Here is an 11,773-nt window from a genome sequence, read left to right on the forward strand (position 1 = left end):
GGGGGGGGGGGGGGGGGGGGGGGTAAAATAATGATGGCCCTTGGGCGCGCGACCCCCAAGGGAAAAGAAAAAGGCTGGGTGGCGAATGGTAAAACCAATGTTGGGCATTGCTGGAAGAGTTTTACTCAAGGCGAACTGTCAAGGGGTTCCCATTATAGCCCAACCGCGTAAGGGACGCAAAATCCGGGAACATAACACCGATATGATGGAAACTAGGGCGGCAAGAGTGGAACAAAACCCCAGGCATAAGGCCGAGCCTTCCATCCTTTACCAAGTATATAGATGCATTAATTAAATAAGATATATTGTGATATCCCAACAAGTAAACATGTTCCAACAAGGAACAACATCTCCATGTTCCAACAAGGAACAAACTTCAATCTTCACCTGCAACTAACAACGCTATAAGAGGGGTTGAGCAAAGCGGTAACATAGCCAATCAACGGTTTGCTAGGACAAGGTGGGTTAGGGGCTTGGTTCAACAATATAGGAGGCATGGTAAGCAAGTGGTAGGTATCGTAGCATAGGCATAGCAAAAGAGCGAGCAACTAGCAAGCAAAGATAGAAGTGATTTCGAGGGTATGGTCATCTTGCCTGAAATCCCGCAAGGAAGAAGAACGAGTCCATGAAGAAGACAAACGGACGTAGTCGGACGGTTCCTCACAAACGCGACATTATCGGAACCAACCCGAAGAAGCAACACCGGAAAGAAGCACACACCATAGTAAACAACCACCACAAAATCATGGCATGATGCACAACCAAGTATGATGCATGACCGGTTTAAAGAAGCATGGCATGGCAAAGTGCACAAACAATCCTACAAATTAAGTGGAGCTCAATATGCAACGGAGTTGCATATTGAAGAAAACACCACATGACTTATTTAGTTCTCTCTCGTTTATGTACCCCAACAATATTAAATGTTCTTAACATGGCAAGGGTGAAGCAAAGTAAACTACCTATCTAGTCAAGTTTAAATGAGGCCGGAAGCAACGAACAACAATTCCGGTAAATCCCCATAGCATATTTTTGGTTTGGTGCGGTTCTGCCCTAAACGCAATTTTAGAGTTAATAAACATGCAAAACAAGTAGACCATGTTAAACTAGGCAAAATTCTACCCCATTTACATATAAAGTTTATTAAATTCGGAGTTACGGTTATTTAGTTATGAATTAAAGCATTTTAGCATGGCATAGGAGCAAATTTAACCAAACAACATTTTAAACATTTTAAACATGGATGAAAGTGATATATTATGAAACTAGACACAATTTTAAGCATTTTTCATATATAAACTTTTTACATGTGATGCACCGGATGAGAGGAATGAAATGCATGAAGTTTAAGGGCTGATCTGCAAAAGTGGAAATCCCTGGAAATGGATAAAATCGCAGCTAAGGAAAAAAATACTACAGGCAGGATTAGCTGGATCTGGGCTGCTCACGTTGGGCCTTTGAGGCTGGCTGGGGGTTGTAGAGGCGCTGGGCCTTGGCGAAGAAGCAGGCTGAGCCTGGCGCTGGCTTGGTCAACGCGAGCGGGCACGGGACGAGCGACCTGCTCGTTGTAGCAGAGGCCGCAGCAGGGGATGGCGAGGCCGGGGACTTGGGCACGATGCTGGAGATGGCGGGGCTCCCGGTGACGAGGACAAGGCGAGGAGGCAGCGGCTGGGCGGAGCTGGAGGCCAAGGCGGCGGTGTCCTGATAGAAGCAGAGGTCGCAGGCAGCAGCGGGAGTAGGTGCACAAAGCAGTGGACGGCGCCAAGCTCGTACATGGCGATGGAGCACGGGGGCGCCGAGCTATAAGGAACTTGAGATGGATCCGGCGTGGCTCGCCGGATCTGGCGCACGAGGGGCTCGGGAGGGCACCACGACGCCGGTGTGCTCCTGTAGAAAAGCAAGACCAAGATGTTGAGAGGAGGGAGAGAAAAATTGGGAAAGAAGAAGAAGCAGGGGAGGAAGGAGAGGGTTCCTGTGGGAGTCACCGGCGGCAGGGCTCGTCGGAGCTGCGGGAGCTACTGCTGCTCATCGCCGGCGGGGAGGGTTGGCTCGCTCCGCTCTGGTTGGAGCTCCTGTGGGGCTCGCGCATGGGTGCTGCTCAGGGCCGCTACTTCATTGGATCAAAATCCAATGGAGAAGAGGGGAGGTGGCTGATTGTGGTTGGTGGGTGGATCGGGCAGGGGAAGATCCCGAGGGGGGTTTGGAAAGCGGCGGCGGGCGACGGGACACCTCTCCTAGATTTTAGGGTTTGATCTGATTTGCGTAGGGGTTGGTCTATATATAGGGCCAAGAGGATTAGGTTTGGACCCTCCGGTCAAAATCGGACGGTTTCGAATAAATATGTTAGTGAGCCCAATTAAGAAAAAGGAGACGTTTTGTAAAAGTTTGGGGATGTTCTGAGACCAACGGTGACAGCTCCCCGGGTCGGGTCCGGGACAATTTCGGACACGCATGCGAGAGGAGGGCCGCGGGCTGACGAGAGAGGTTAGGTTGGGCCTGGCGGTAGGTAGTGGACTGTGGAGACGTTCTCGTGCTGAGAGAAGAGAAGAGAGGGAGGCCCGGCAATAGTTTTCGGAGACCGAAAACGTCCGACGTTAGACCGGCTATACTGCCGCTATTGTTAACGGTTGGGCTATCAAACGGACTCCGAACGTGATGAAACTTGGCAGGCAGCCTACCTACAACATAAAAACACCGCATGCCAACTTTCATCCCATTCTGAGAACATTTTCCGGCCACTTATAAAATACTATTCCGGACATGCCGCGAGCGCGTGCAAGTGTGTCTGGGCTCAGAACGGACAACGGACGGAACTGGGAGAACCCGGGCTAATGCAAGTTTTGAAAACAAGATGATGCAATGCACATGATGACATGGCAAGATGCAACACGCAAGCAAATGACATGGCAACGACAGCGAATAACTGAAAGACACCTGGCACATCGGTCTCGGGGCGTCACAACACTCCACCACTACGAGAGGATCTCGTCCCGAGATCTAGAATGGCACCGGAGGGAAAATGGAAGAGAACGAGAAGAGGTAAAACTAAGTTGCTCCTTTTACAAACGAGTGAAACCACGAACCTTGAATAAGGTTAAGCCATTTCGAGAAAAGAATACAACGGAGATGAACAAAGTTGAAAGCACTCCGTTAAGAAAGAGGAACAAGGACTAACAAATTCGGACAGCACTCCGGTAGAAAAGAGAAGCAAAATTTGATAAGATGAGAGAACTTGAAAAGAGGGCACGATACTCCGGTTAAATGGACAATCATAAGAAGAACATGATCTTTGATGAAACAAGATGATGGTTGAAGAAAGCAACATCACAATGCCTCCGGAACGAAAGAATAGAATATAGATAATTGGAAAAGAATGGAGAAGAAAATGCCATCTTATTCCACAAAAGAGCTTGAGAAGGCATCCTTAGGAAACGGGTCGAGCGGAGTTGTTGGAAAACCAACAACGGAAGGAATAAGCTTGATATGGTCTTATGGAATACATCTCAAATTATGAGGTGACAACCTACCACTCACGGGAAGCAGAATTGGATTGATATGAACAAGGAGACGAGAAACTTATATCACCGGGAGGATAAATGAAGAACTTGGGTTCTTTATAAGCACCATAATAGCAACAATCCTTAGGGAAAACTTTAGGTGAACTATAACCCAAGATAACTCAATTGACGAGATTGATGGATTTAAAATATCTCATCCTTGACAACATGTGAATCATGAAACATGAACTCAAAGTATCAAGAATGACATAATACCACCTCTATTGATACGGAAGGAAGAATTGCACTCCGGTTAGCAAGATGAAGAAAACTTGAGCTCCTCGGAAAAGAATCTCGATGAAAACTTCGAGAAGGGATAAAATCCTTGATGAACCATCATGTAAAACCTTCATGAAGAACTCCGGTAAAACAAAAGAATGATCAAACGGAAAGAAAGGGTAGTTGAAAACACAAGGTGAAGCCTTGCAATGATATAGATGGAGCTTTGCGACGAGATAATGCGGAAAAGCTTGGAACTCCAGAAAAGAAAAGATGAAACAAGTTCGACCGAGAATTTTGATGAGGCTCTGAAATAAGGAATTGAATTTACTCGATGAAACAAGAATAAGAATTACATTATGCTTATCCTTCACCAATTAAATTGATGACAATCAACGGATTTGACATATTACTTATTCTCGTAGAAAGAATTAAGATAGATACAACGCAAACTTGAGAAAGTCTTCCACGAACCACCGGAAGGATTGAAATATGAAGGAAAAGAAATCTTTGGAGAACCACCGTAAGAATTGAAAAAGAACGAATAAAACCTAAAGAAACACCGGGAAGAATTAAGAAAATGAACAAAGACGCTTGAGAGAATTTAGATACATGAGAGCGAAGAGATCATGAGCTGATTAGAGATCACTTGATGCACCGGTAAAATTTGAGAATGATAGCTGAAAGCTGAGAATGAATAAACTCTGAGATGATGGACTCCGGAGAAGCAAACTGAAAAGAATCTTGAAATGCTCCGGATAGGTGAAAAGAATTCTCACGATCAAAACAATTACGAGAGGATGGCAACAAGCTAGAATCACGAATCTTGAAGAGAATGGAGCAAGATTGAGAGAAAATCTTCTTCGGTCTCCAAAATCTGAGAATTACGACGAGAAACACCACCATGAATTGTTGAGGCACCGGAATAAAGAAGAATATAAAAGTTGAATCAACGATGAAATGAATTTGAAAGATCTTGGAGAAGGACATTTGACTGATGATAATTCATTCTTGCGTCAAACTTTAAAAGGAATTTAGGATATCTCCGGGAAATAAGAAGAGTCAGGTAAGATCCTGGGAATAGACCTGTGGGTTAGGGCCCACTCAAAAGAAACACTTTTGAACGATTTAAAAGAGAGGTTGCACCGGTTGAATTAAATGACTTGAATGAGATAACAACCTGGAAAGATCTTGAACTAATGCAGAGTGGAAAACACGAATCTTCGAGATATCTTTAGCACTGCGGAACAAATGAATAACGAAAAGTTAATGATTGAGAGGTGCACCGGCAAGAGAAGACATTTTAAAAAAAGAAAAGAATATGATCAAACATCGAGAGCTAGAATAGAATCCACCGGAGAAGAAAACGAGTGAAAAGTGACGAACTTGAAGCTCCGTTAGAATCTTCATGAGAATCACCGGATAAGAACATGAAGGGAGAAGAATGGAGAGACTTCCATAATAAAATGGATACTTGATTAAAACATCTGAGTCCTCGAATAAACAAGGGAGGGAGGGGGGGAAAAACAAAGGCAACTTGGGATGGAAGAAAATGACACCGTTGAGAAGACTTGAGTTGATCTTGCGAATGTTGAAGTGATCGGATCCACTTGAAGAGAAGCACACCGGTTAAAAGGATTGACAAAAACAATCTTGATGATCAAGAAGGATTGGTATTCACATAGAAATATGAGAACAACATTTAGGAAAAGGTATGGAATCAACATTTGACTTCGAAGCAACTCGAATACCACAACTCAAAATAAAACAAGGATTGGCTTGCAGAATAAGCCAGAACAAACATATGATAGAGAATTCGTTCGAAGTTTTCGTGGTGGGGCCTACACGGGCTCGATCGTACAACACCATCATGTACAAGGCAGTGCACATGACATACGAAGCGTCCCCAAGTCGGCATAGCCAAGGACTCTTTAAGACACAACGAGACCACTGTAAAACCGACCGTGAATAGGCGGACCACTAGACGTCGAACCCCAATTTCATATCATACATCTGTCGGAAAGATATCCTAAGAACTATTTGAATTCCCACCTATGAAACTCCCGAACCTTTCCGGTTATGCAATCAGGTGTTGGGGATACAGGGGAAGCATAATATCTCACCCAAACTAACAAATCCTACATCCAGTTGTATCCATCCTTCAACACATAACCAAGAAACCTTCGGAAACTATCTACCTCAACCTTCGAAAAGCATCCGTTATACAAGTTATGGCGATACTCCCGAACTCCCGCCCCAGTACTGGGTGGCGTTGAGGTTATCTCACCAACGAACTACATAAAAGAGATTTTCGATGTCGGCGTACTAAACTCAGGTATTCCAGAACTGCAACGATAAAATTATGACGACAACACCTCAGAGCTCAACTCCCCGGGACACTTCCACAAAACCCCTGACAGGAGGCACCAAGACAATGTTCTCGTCATAAAACCATTAGAACGATTCCAAGATACCCGCGTGATCCTAAATTTTTTTTAGTGAAATTTGAGAAGAGAAGAGTCAAAAATCTACGTCAGGATGCCTTACCAGAGCGATGAGGAGACTGGGAAGTAAAAAGAATTCCTAAACTCTCCGATATATAATTCCTAAATGACTCAAAACATTTTTCTAGACACAACTCGGCCGCTAAAAACGATCAAGCAATGGGGCTCCTAAGGTCGGGGAAGGCTCTGATTACCAACTTGTAACGCCCTCGATGCGGCTATATCTCCCACGTGTCGAAGCATGACTTAGAGGCATAACCGCATTGAAAGCAATGTCGCAAGTGAGGTAATCTTCACACAACCCATGTAATACATAAGGAAAAAGATACATAGTTGGCTTACAATCGCCACTTCACACAATACATGAATAAAGCATTACATCATCCAAATACAAACAAGGTCCGACTATGGAACCAAAATAAAAGAAGAACCCCAAATGCGACAAAGGTCCCCGATCTACCCCAACTGGGCACCACTACTGATCAACTGGAAGCGGAACAACATAAAGGACAAGATCTTCATCGAGCTCCTCCTGAGCTTGGTTGCGTCATCTGCACAGACTCATCGGCACCTGCAAGCTGGTTTTGGAAGTATCTGTGAGCCACAGGGACTCAGCAATCTCGCACCCTCGCGATCAAGACTATTTAAGCTTATGGGTAAGGTAAAAGGTATGAGGTGGAGCTGCAGCAAGCGACTAGCATATATGGTGGCTAACATACGGAAATGAGAGCGAGAAGAGAAGGCAAAGCACGGTCGATACAAGTATGATCAAGAAGTGATCCTAAAACAACCTACGTCAAGCATAACTCCAACACCGTGTTCACTTCTCGGACTCCGCCGGAAAGAGACCATCACGGTAACACACGCGGTTGATTCATTTTAATTAAGGTCAACTTCAGGTTTTCTACAACCGAACATTAACAAATTCCCATCTGCCCATAACCGCGGGCACGACTTTCAAAAGTTCAAATCCCTGCAGGGGTGTCCCAACTTAGCCCATCACAAGCTCTCATGGTCAACGAAGGAATAGACCTCCTCCCGAGACATTCCGATCAGACTCGGTATCCCGGTACAACAAGACATTTCGACAGGGTAAAACTAAACCAGCAACACCGCCCGAATGTGCCGACAAATCCCGATAGGAGCTGCACATATCTCTTTCTCGGGGCACACCGGATTGTCTAAACTTCCGGTAGGCCAGCCCAGAGTTGCCCCTGGTGGCCACCGGCGGACGACAAGTTGGACCAACACTCAGAGGAGCACTGGCCCGGGGGGGGGGGTAAAATAATGATGACCCTTGGGCGCGCGACCCCCAAGGGAAAAGAAAAAGGCTGGGTGGCGAATGGTAAAACCAATGTTGGGCATTGCTGGAAGAGTTTTACTCAAGGCGAACTGTCAAGGGGTTCCCATTATAGCCCAACCGCGTAAGGGACGCAAAATCCGGGAACATAACACCGATATGACGGAAACTAGGGCGGCAAGAGTGGAACAAAACACCAGGCATAAGGCCGAGCCTTCCACCCTTTACCAAGTATATAGATGCATTAATTAAATAAGATATATTGTGATATCCCAACAACATGTTCCAACAAGGAACAACATCTCCATGTTCCAACAAGGAACAAACTTCAATCTTCACCTGCAACTAACAACGCTATAAGAGGGGTTGAGCAAAGCGGTAACATAGCCAATCAACGGTTTGCTAGGACAAGGTGGGTTAGGGGCTTGGTTCAACAATATAGGAGGCATGGTAAGCAAGTGGTAGGTATCGTAGCATAGGCATAGCAAAAGAGCGAGCAACTAGCAAGCAAAGATAGAAGTGATTTCGAGGGTATGGTCATCTTGCCTGAAATCCCGCAAGGAAGAAGAACGAGTCCATGAAGAAGACAAACGGATGTAGTCGGACGGTTCCTCACAAACGCGACGTTATCGGAACCAACCCGAAGAAGCAACACCGGAAAGAAGCACACAACATAGTAAACAACCACCACAAAATCATGGCATGATGCACAACCAAGTATGATGCATGACCGGTTTAAAGAAGCATGGCATGGCAAAGTGCACAAACAATCCTACAAATTAAGTGGAGCTCAATATGCAACGGAGTTGCATATTGAAGAAAACACCACATGACTTATTTAGTTCTCTCTCGTTTATGTACCCCAACAATATTAAATGTTCTTAACATGGCAAGGGTGAAGCAAAGTAAACTACCTATCTAGTCAAGTTTAAATGAGGCCGGAAAGCAGCGAACAACAATTTTGGAAACTCCTCATGAGCATATTATAGATTTTTGGTACTGTTCTGCCCTAAACATTAATTTTAGAGTTATTAAACATGCAAAACAAGTTCACATGTTTAAACTAGGCATAATTCTACCCCCCATTTTTACATATAAAGATTGTTAATTCGAGTTACTGGTTATTAGTTATGAATTAAATTCATTTTAACATGTTATTTAGAAAATTTAAACAAACAAACATTTTAACATAGGTGAAGTGGATATATTTAATCTACACCAAAATTCTAAGCAACTTTCATATATAATTCATTTAAACGATGCACCAATTTGAGTTTATTATATGCATGAAGTGAAGGTCTTTTCCTGTAAAACTGCTGTCTCTGAAAAAATAGCTAAACTCGTCGAATTGGGAAAAAATATGGCACGGGCCGCATCTGTTCTCACCATGGGCCTTCCCCAGAACTGTGGAGAGGTAGCCAGGAGGGGCGCGCTGGGCTGGCGCGGTGTAGTAGAGGAGTGGCTGGGCCTGGCTGGAGAAATGGGCCGACCCACACGCGGTCAACGGGCAGGTGCGGATCGGGGACCTCCCGATCGAGTGAGGCGGCGGCGACTCCGGCGCTCCGACCGAGCAGGTGGCGGCGGGCCCGAGCGAAGGGCGTCGGAGGATGACGGATCCGGAGGTGGCGGCTCAGTTTTCGGGCGAATCCAGCGGCGGGAGGCGAGAGGGCGACGCCGAGGGAGCTCCGGCTCCAGCGAACTCCCATGGCGCGGCGGTTCCTGCAGGGAGGCGACACTGGTGAGGAGCAGAGAGAGAGAAACGGAGGGAGAAGAAAGGAGAGGGGGCGCGGGGCAATGGCCTGGGTCGGAGGTGCTCGTCGGCGGCGAGGCTCCGGTGGCCGGCGAGTGCAAGACGGCGGCGATGGAGATCGGGCGCTGTCCGATCCAGGCGCGGGAGGTTGGAGGGGCTCGGGGCGAGCGGGATCCGTCGGCGGGCCACTTCTGGCCGGGCGGGCTGCGGCCGGGCCTGGAGGGCCGCGGTGCGGTGGAGGGCACGGGGAGGCGACGTGGCAGCTTGCCACTGGCCAGGGGCGCGGCGCAGCCAATCAGAGAGCGCCAAGTGGCGGCTGGAGGGGTGGCCGGCGCCGGAAATAGAGGAGAGGAGGGTGGGAGGCGGCTGGCTGATGATTGGGGGCGCGGATTTCGGGGAGGAGGAAGGAGAAGGCCCAAAATGGCATGGAGGGGGTCTATATAAGCAGGAGGAGCTAGGGTTGGGGGTTTTAGTCCGTTCCGGAGCCGTTCGATCTCGATCGGACGACCCGGAGCGGAGAGGGGGTTAGATAGGTGGGCTAGCAAGTGGGTTGCGAAAAGAGGTTGGGCTGAGATGAGAGGAGAGGAGTGCAGCCCCGGCAACTTTTCCGGAGACCGAAAAAGTCCGACGTTAGACCGACTATAATGTCGCTATAGTTATCCGTTGGGCTATCAAACGAACTCCGAATGCGATGAAACTTGGCAGGCGGCCTACCTACAACATAACAACACCACATGCCAACTTTCAACCCATTCCGAGAACATTTTCTGGCCACTTATAAAATAATATTTCGGACGTGCCGCGGGCGCATGCAAGTGTGGTTGGGCTCAGAACGGACAACGGCGGAACGAGGAGGCCGGGACAGATGCAAGTTTTGAAAACATGAAGATGCAATGCGGATGATGACATGATAAGATGCAACACGCAAGCAAATGACAACGCAACAACAATCAATAACTGGACGACACCTGGCACATCGGTCTCGGGGCGTTACAATAACTCTCCAAATAAAAATGACAGCAGTTCTCGTGAGCGCTAAAGTTTCTGTTTTTTACAGCAAGTTCAACAAGACTTTCCCCAAGTCTTCCCAACGGTTCTAATTACGCCAGCTGGCGAAAGGGGGATGTGCTGCAAGGCGATTAAGTTGGGTAACGCCAGGGTTTTCCCAGTCACGACGTTGTAAAACGACGGCCAGTGAATTGTAATACGACTCACTATAGGGCGAATTCACCCAAAACTTGAAAACTTCACAACACAAAACTCAATAGAAATCTCGTGAGCTCCGTTAGAGAAAGAAAACAAAAGACCACTTCAAGGTACTGTAATGAACTAATTCTTTATTTATATTGGTGTTAAACTTACTGTATTCCAACTTCTCTATGGATTATAACTATTTTACTAACCATAGATTCATCAAAATAAGCAAACAACACATGAAAAACAGAATCTGTCAAAAACAGAACAATCTGTAGTAATCTGTAACTAACGCAAACTTCTGGAACTCCAAAAAATCTACCAAAACTGGAAGAACTAGACAATTTTTTTATTGATCAGCAGCAAGTGGAATCAGTATTTTATCAGGTTCTGGTGATTTTTAACAATTCGGCCACTGAACGCAAAGTTTCTGGAAATTACAGCAAGATCAAATAACTATCATCCAAGAAGATCCAATAGGTCTAACTTGGCACAAACACTAATTAAAACACAAAACCACATACAAACAGAAGGTAGATAGATTATTTATTCCCTAACATAAGAAAAACACAAAAACTAAAAATAAAATTGGGTTGCCTCCCAACAAGCGCTATCGTTTCACGCCCCTAGCTAGGCATAAAAGCGAGGATAGATCTAGGTATTGCCATCTTTGGTGGGCAACCCATAAGTGGCTCTCATGATAGTTTCATATGGAAATTTTACTTTCTTTCTTGGAAAGTGTTCCATGCCCTTTTTTAATGGAAATTGAAGTCTAATATTCCCTTCCTTCATATCAATAATCGCACCACCCGTTCTAAGGAAAGGTCTACCAAGAATAATAGGGCAAGAAGGATTGCAATCTATATCAAGAACAATGAAATCTATGGGCACATAATTCCTATTTGCAATAATAAGAACATCATCAATCCTTCCCATAGGTTTCTTAATAGTAGAATCCGCAAGATGCAAGTTTAGAGAGCAATCATCAAAATCGCGGAAATCTAGCAAATCACACAAAGTTTTGGGGATAGTGGAGATACTAGCACCAAAATCACACAAAGAATAAAACTCATGATCTTTAATTTTAATTTTAATAGTTGGTTCCCACTCATCATAGAGTTTTCTAGGGATAGAAACTTTCAACTCAAGTTTTTCTTTATAAGATTGCATCAAGGCATCAACAATATGTTCGGTGAAGGCTTTCTTTTGACTATAAGCATGTGGAGAATTTAGCACTGATTGCAACAAG

This window comes from Triticum urartu, chromosome 5 (genome assembly GCF_003073215.2).
Source record: "Triticum urartu cultivar G1812 chromosome 5, Tu2.1, whole genome shotgun sequence".
In the NCBI taxonomy this organism is placed as follows: Eukaryota; Viridiplantae; Streptophyta; class Magnoliopsida; order Poales; family Poaceae; genus Triticum; species Triticum urartu.